This window comes from Schistocerca serialis, chromosome 2 (assembly GCF_023864345.2).
Source record: "Schistocerca serialis cubense isolate TAMUIC-IGC-003099 chromosome 2, iqSchSeri2.2, whole genome shotgun sequence".
Classification (NCBI taxonomy): Eukaryota; Metazoa; Arthropoda; class Insecta; order Orthoptera; family Acrididae; genus Schistocerca; species Schistocerca serialis.
In genome coordinates, this window is record NC_064639.1 from 204,946,636 (window position 1) to 204,953,994 (window position 7,359).

Below are 7,359 nucleotides of genomic sequence, written 5' to 3' on the forward strand. Positions count from 1 at the left end.
TCGTCCATCTGAAGGGAGTCGGGACGGAGCAGCAGTGGAGTCCGGACAGCCATGACTCGGCCGACCGTTGCCGACACACGTAATCTGAGTATGAACGACCTTGGTTAGTCGTTCGGTCAGACGACCGCTTCTGGGTTCTCTGTGTGTGTCGACTTGTGATTCGTCCTTGTTGTTCCACAGTGACTGGTTTTAGTACTGTTCGAGTTGTTTGTGGAAGCTTTTCGTGCAATCGTGTGTAGCTTGTGTAGTTTTCACTGAGCAGTTATTTTAATGCTGTCAGCGTGCTGGCAGTGAGTCGGTTGGGAAGGAGCAGCAAGCAAGTCTCCGCTGCGCGAGGCCAGGCTGGGGCCTCTGGCAGTGTGAACACGCTGTCAGATCGTGAGGCGTTAGCTGCGAGAGCAACAAGTTCGTTGCCCACAGAACTTGGACGCTGAAGTTGAGTGATCAGTTAATCTGTTATGAAACCTCAACCACTGTAACATCTCTACGTTCATTTGCAGGTTGTTGCCCCCTTGGCCATTCGGGCTAGCATCACCGTATGATGTGTTGAAGTCGGTGAAATCTTGCTGCCATCTTCCTATGTTGTGATTAATTATTAAATTGACTGTTACTTATTAGTCAAGTGCACCAGCGGTATTTTCTGCCCTGTGGCCATTAACCCTCCAGTTACCTACCCTAATCGTTAGCGTAGTTTGTAGGCAATGTGTCTTTTCCTCATCGTGTTTTTGCTGTCCAGCACCGCGTGTAGTTTGACTTCCCTTTAAGTTGTTTGGTTCATAATTGCTTAGAGTGGTTATTGTTCCCCTGGCTGTTTTTTAGACGCAAATTCTGGAGGCGTAATGCCGTTCGTATTCTCGTTCTCGGCCGATATTCTCCATCATCGTGCCTTTGGCCGGACGGAAGGAAATTGGTTAAATTGTTGGTCGGTCCTTGGGCCATCCGTAGTTTGGGTTGCCATCTGATTACCTAACTTCAGCTCTTGTCTGCCTGTCTCACTTCACCTTACGTTTGAGCTACCTTCCTAGGCCGACCCTTGGAACACTTCTGAGCACCACTTGTTCTGTTTGTTTTGAATTGTGATATTCATTTTAGTTGAAGTATTGTGCGAGGCCTTTGGCCGTGTATTAATTCAGCTTTTTAAAATTTTACATAAAGGCCTTCAGCCATGTTAAATGAAAATTTTGAGAATTCATTGTTTTGGAAAAAAATTTGATTTTTAGAAATTGTTCTATTCGAAATTGTTTGTAATCCAGGCCCTAAGCCTTTAGTTGTTGCATGTGTTATGTGTAGCCTTCTGCCGAGGATTTGCGTGAACCCCTTAATAAGGCCTTCAGCCGTGTGTATTCTCTAAAGGATTTAAAAAAAAATGATAAGCAAGGGGTTTATTCTAGATTATTTATCTGACTTGTTGTTCAGGCCTTCAGCCGTTGTTTCAAATTTGTTTGTGGCCTTCAGCCGTCCAATAAGTTAATCAGGTTTCGGCCGTACTGTTGTAATTTAAAAGAACATTTTCTTGCTTCAAAAATTGTTTATTAATGTGCCTTAATAATGGTTGTCCTTCAGACGTGTAGTGTAGGCCTTCAGCTGTTAATTGTTTTCATTGCATGGTTTTTTTTTTTAAATCTTTCTACCTTCTATTTTTAATTGCTTTTGATTTCTAAGCCAGTACTTCAGCTGTTCTTGTGTATTTGCTGCGTGGTTTTGGGCCATCTGTCCCGAAATCATCTCAAGCATTTTTTAACTAGGCCTTCAGCCGCACTGTTTAGTTGTGATCTTTTAAGCCAATGTGTAAATAAGTGGTTCTTAGAAAAATAAAGTTGTGTGTTTGATTGTGCGACTCACAGTAACTGTTTACGGCCCCATCCACAACCTTAACCTTATCCTGTGTGCTGTCTGACTGACTGCCAATCAGGTCTCAGCAGGTTGATTTTATTTAGGATTCCTATACACCACATTATTCCCCACTCTTTCGGGTAAAAAATCATATTTTTCAGCACAATCTACGTTCGATACGACGCCCTTACACCACCTTACTGGGAGGTCCGGAATGCCCGCATGGTACCAATCTACCGGTGACACCGGAGTCAGCGTCTCGTTGCATCAGTAACCTCCAAATCCACGTACTGCTACCCGCGGATGGATCTTTCTTTTGCGTCGGAAGGTGTGGGATCCTGGCTATACGACGGGTTAGCAAGGACGGTCGAGTGAAGATTCCTAAGCTCCCCCGAGTGTGTAGACTTGCGTAAGACCTTGCGTTGTCGTGGAAACTGGGAACTTCGTTTGTATTTTTGTGGCGACGAACACGCTCACCGTCTTCACGCTCCAACATGGCAGGAGTCGGAGAGCTGTGTGCGGCTGGCCGGCACCTCATTGCGATCATGACAGACGCCTCGCCCAATGAATCACCGTCGCTTTGCGCACTGCCAGCACTCCCTAGATATTCTGCGAACGCCTATAAATATCTGCGATGCTCTGGTTTTCCGCCAAAAGAAACTCAATGACAGCTCTCTGCTTGGAACGCGCCTCCGTTGCAGACGCCATTTTGAGACTACACTATTGGCCATTAAAATTGCTACACCAAGAAGAAATGCAGATGATAAACGGGTATTCATTGGACAAATATATTATACTAGAACTGAAATGTGATTACATTTTCACACAATTTGGGTGCATAGATACTGAGAAATCAGTACCCAGAACAACCACCTCTAGCTGTAATAACGGCCTTGATACGCCTGGGCGTTGAGTCAAACAGAGCTTGGATGGCGTGTACAGGTACAGCTGCCCATGCAGCTTCAACACAATACCACAGTTCATCAAGAGTAGTGGCTGGCGCATTGTGACGAGCCAGTTGCTCGGCCACCATTGACCACACGTTTTCAATTGGTGAGAGATCTGGAGAATGCGTTTTCTGTATGCAGAAACGCCCGCACAGAACCTGCAACATGCGGTCGTGCATTATCCTGCTGAAATGTAGGGTTTCGCAGGGATCGAATGAAGGGTAGAGCCACGGGTCGTAAATCATCCTAAATATAACGTCCACTGTTCAAAGTGCCGTCAATGCCAACAAGAGGTGACCGAGACATGTAACCAATGGCACCCCATACCATCACGCCGGGTAATACGCCAGTATTGCGATGACGAATACACGCTTCCGATGTGCGTTCACCGCGATGTCGCCAAACATGGATACGACCATCATGATTCTGTAAACAGAACCTGGTTCATTAGAAAAAAAGACGTTTTGCCATTCGTGCACCCAGGTTTGTCGTTGAGTACACCATCGTAGGCGCTCCTATCTGTTATGCAGCGTCAAGGGTAACCGCCACCATGGTCTCCGAGCTGATAGTCCATGCTGCTGCAAACGTCGTCGAACTGTTCGTGCAGATGGTTGTTGTCTAGCAAGCGTCCCCATCTGTTGACTCAGTGATCGAGACGTGGCTGCACGATCCGTTACAGCCACGCGGATAAGATGCCTGTCATCTCGACTGCTAGTGATACGAGACCGTTGGGATCCAGCACGGCGTTCCGTATAACCCTTTTGAACCCACGGATTCCACATTCTACTAACAGTCATTGGATCTCGACCAACGCGAGCAGCAATGTCGCGATACGATAAACCGCAATCGCGATAAGCTACAATCCGACCTTTATCAACGTCGGAAACGTGATGGTACGTATTTCTTCTCCTTACACGATGCATCACAACAACGTTTCACCAGGCAACGCCGGTCAACTGCTGTTTGTGTATGAGAAATCGGTTGGAAACTTTCCTCATTTACGTTGTAGGTGTCGCCACCGGTGCCAACCTTGTGTGAATAATCTGAAAAGCTAATCATTAGCATATCTCAGCATCTTCTTCCTGTCGGTTAAATTTCGCGTCTGTAGCACGTCATCTTCGTGGTGTAGCAATTTTAATGGCCAGTAGTGTATCTCCGCCATCTATCGGAGCTTCATGAAACTATAGGGGCTGAAGCGGTAATATTCCAAGATGTCCCACAACAACGTACACAATTTTTGAATCGGAAGTGGCTGAGAAAAAGTGTGTTGCATTACTTGCTGAACGCCTCTCGTAGCCTGTATTAGAAAATCATTATGGAATGTGGAGCAAGCATGAATTGCATTTACCTGTACTAGTCTAAATGGGCATGGCAGATTAAGTGAATGTGTACGCACATAAAACGTGCGTAAGTCGACAATTAAAAGACATGCTGAAAATAAAAACGAAAATACAAACGGGGATACCTAAATTTTTGGCCGCAGTATATTGTTTTCCAATGAAGTTAAAAACGAATTGGAAGACAAGGATGCTGGACCTTAGAAAACATGCGTTCAGCATTGGAGAAGTAAACGGCTTGTCCCGTAATTTTAATGCGGAAGAAGCAATGGCAGACAGAAAGTGGGCTAAATCTGACCACCCAAGAAATACAGCCGAATCGGAGGGACATGAGTTCTTGGCACTTCAGTCTGGAAACGCGTGACCCCTACGGTCGCAGGTTCGAATCCTGCCTCGGGCATGGATGTGTGTGATGTCCTTAGGTTAGTTAGGTTTAAGTAGTTCTAGGGGACTGATGACGACAGATGTTAAGTCCCATAGCGCTCAGAGCCATTTTAAGCATTTTTGGAGGGACATGATTAAAGCTCCAAACAACACTTCTATGGCTTCAAGGCTAAGTCAAGGAGCAGGTGAGCGGATGTGCTGTCCATACCAAAAAGACACTGAGAACTAAATTTCCGCCGGTCGTAAGAAATTGTTTTGGAGACTTTGCGGGAAACCACCGAAGACACTTGTTCGTAAATCAGAGAAAAGGCATAGCAAATTGTTCGAGGAAGACATTGTGGAAGAAATGATCAGATGCACGAGATACAAAATCTGGATTCATGCAAAATGTGGAGGGGTAGGAAAAGGAGTGAAAAAATTTTAACACATCGTACACAAATATGAATATGAAACAATATCTGCCTTACAACTAACCTCACTTTTACATGTGTATATCTTCAAGTGTAGAACATGACCACATCAGTAATACAGTAACAGCATGACACGTCACAACACGAACATACAAACCTCGTGTGTATAACACGATATTTATGGATCACACAATAACCCCAAGCTTAGGGACTTGAGACGTTAAGCTTGTATGTATTGGTGAATATTAGTTTGGGGTTATTTAGTTCCAAAAGTGCTATTGCTCAGGCAAACGAAATCTGGAAATTTGTGGCAAAGTGTTATGGGACCAAACTGCAGAGGTCATCGGTCCCTAAGCTTACACACTATTTAATCTAACTTAAATTGATCTCCGCCCACACACACACCCATGCCCTAGGGAGGACTCGAACCTCCGACGGGGGAGCCTCGGGGACCTTGACAAGGCGCCTTAGACCGCGCGGCTATCCCGCGCGGCCAGACAAACGATAATCACTAGACGGACATATAAAAAATATAAGGGTTATTAATATTTAAAGAATGGGAGTACGTATTTTTATTTTCACCATGTCTCACAATGGAAAAATGCATCGCAGAGTCAATACCAGTTAGCCAGATCACCTGCCAAGATAATCAGCATCTGAAGTATGAAGGGCTTTAAGAGCTCATAGATAGGCAGCCAAACGTGATGCAAAAATCACGAACGAAGTAGAATGGAACGCAAAGCCGGAAGGTCTCGGACTTCCAACACAATCAGGGCTTACAGGAGAAGACCGTGCAAGGATTCCACTGGTACTGCACATTTCAGTCCCTTTTGGAAGCCAAGCGATTCTCGCGCTATTGTACGCCGTGTGCGAGAACAGAGAATAGCACTCCGCCTGCATAAAAGATTTAGCGTGGCAGCGCAAGAGCAGATTCCCCTAGCGAAACAATCGATGCGTGCGGGGGTGGCCGCGAACCTGAGCCGCATACCTTCTGTTCCCCCGCCCCACCCTCCCCTGAGGCTACGCGTTACTCATCGGATAGCACTGGGTGGAACTTCCGCCGTCGCAGCTCGCTTTGGAATTCTTCCAGTTACTCGGTAATGGCGCAAATACAGGGTGGCGGAAAGTAGGTGTCAGAAACTATTTTTCTACTGCGGCTTCTCCTTGTCATACTGTTGTATTGCAGCTGTCAAGATGCTATAGCTCACTCGTCGGTCTCGATTTACATTTCAGATTGTAAGCCCTAAAACTGGAACATTTTACACCAGTTCTGGACGTATCGCACTCAATAGCACGTTTGATCCAAGGACAGCGCCATCCGGAATGACCTTCTCTCGGTGGGCTTACAGTGCAGAACTGAAAAATTGTGGTGACAACATTTGAGCAACACCTCATACCGATTTGGTGTATAGTCTTCCCTGTTAATATCTTTTCTTCCTTTTTTAGCAGAGTGTTGAAATGTATAACGGGACCCTACATGATTCCGGAAAGGACCAGTCAGGACGTTCAGTCTCAGCAGTAATCGTGGAGGATGTGGAATGAGTGCGAACCTTGTTCAGTGAAGAGTCCACTTGTATGGACAAGACATGCAGCCAGCAACTAAGGACTGCTCGACGGTCTCACCAGAGGATAAAAAGCACTCCGTCTTCAGGCCACGAGTGGCCTACCGGGACCATCCGACCATCGTGTCATCCTCAGGGGAGGATGCGGATAGGAGGGGCGTGGGGTCAGCACACCGCTCTCCCGGCCGTTATGATGGTATTCTTGACCGAAGCCGCTAATATTCGGCCGACTAGCTCCTCAATTGGCATCACGAGGCTGAGTGCATCCAGAAAAATGGCAACAGCGCATGGTGGCCTGGATGGTCACCCATCCAAGTGCCGACCACGCCCGACAGCGCTTAACTTCGGTGATCTGACGGGAACCGGTGTAGCCACTGTGGCAAGGCCTTTGCTTCTCCAGACGATAACGAAAGAGAAATTTAACCGTTTCCCATTCTTTTGGAAATGAGATGACTGAGCTCTTTGAAAATGCAACAGTTGATACGCATCAGATCTGGTTTATTGACGGGGCACACTTCCATCTGCACGGCTTCGTCAACAAACAGAACTGTCGCCACCCACTGGATCACTGAGAATCCGCACGTTCAAGCTACTGCTCCACTTCATCAGCAGAAGTCACTGTTGGTGAGCAATCAGTGCCCAATGCGTTATTGGAACGTTTAAAATTCAGATCGTCGTCCTAGACACTTGGACATTCATTGGAGATCGTGTGGAATGGCTCCCTTACAGTCCCAATCTCAACCTGTGAGATTATTTTTAATGGGGTTAATGCGAAGGACAGAGTCCCCAAAGATGCATCTGCAACACTCCAGGATTTTTGAATTACAATTTCCAGACAGAATCATACAGTCTAAAATAATGTTCTTCAGAAGGCCAATATGGAATT

The 7,359-nt window shown here is 46.1% G+C and overlaps 1 pseudogene; it reads right to left on the reverse strand.

Annotated features, from left to right (window-relative positions):
• Positions 1-6,748: 6,748 nt before the first annotated feature.
• Positions 6,749-6,866, reverse strand: LOC126459009 (5S ribosomal RNA; annotated as a pseudogene).
• Between the last annotated feature and the right edge of the window lie 493 nt (positions 6,867-7,359).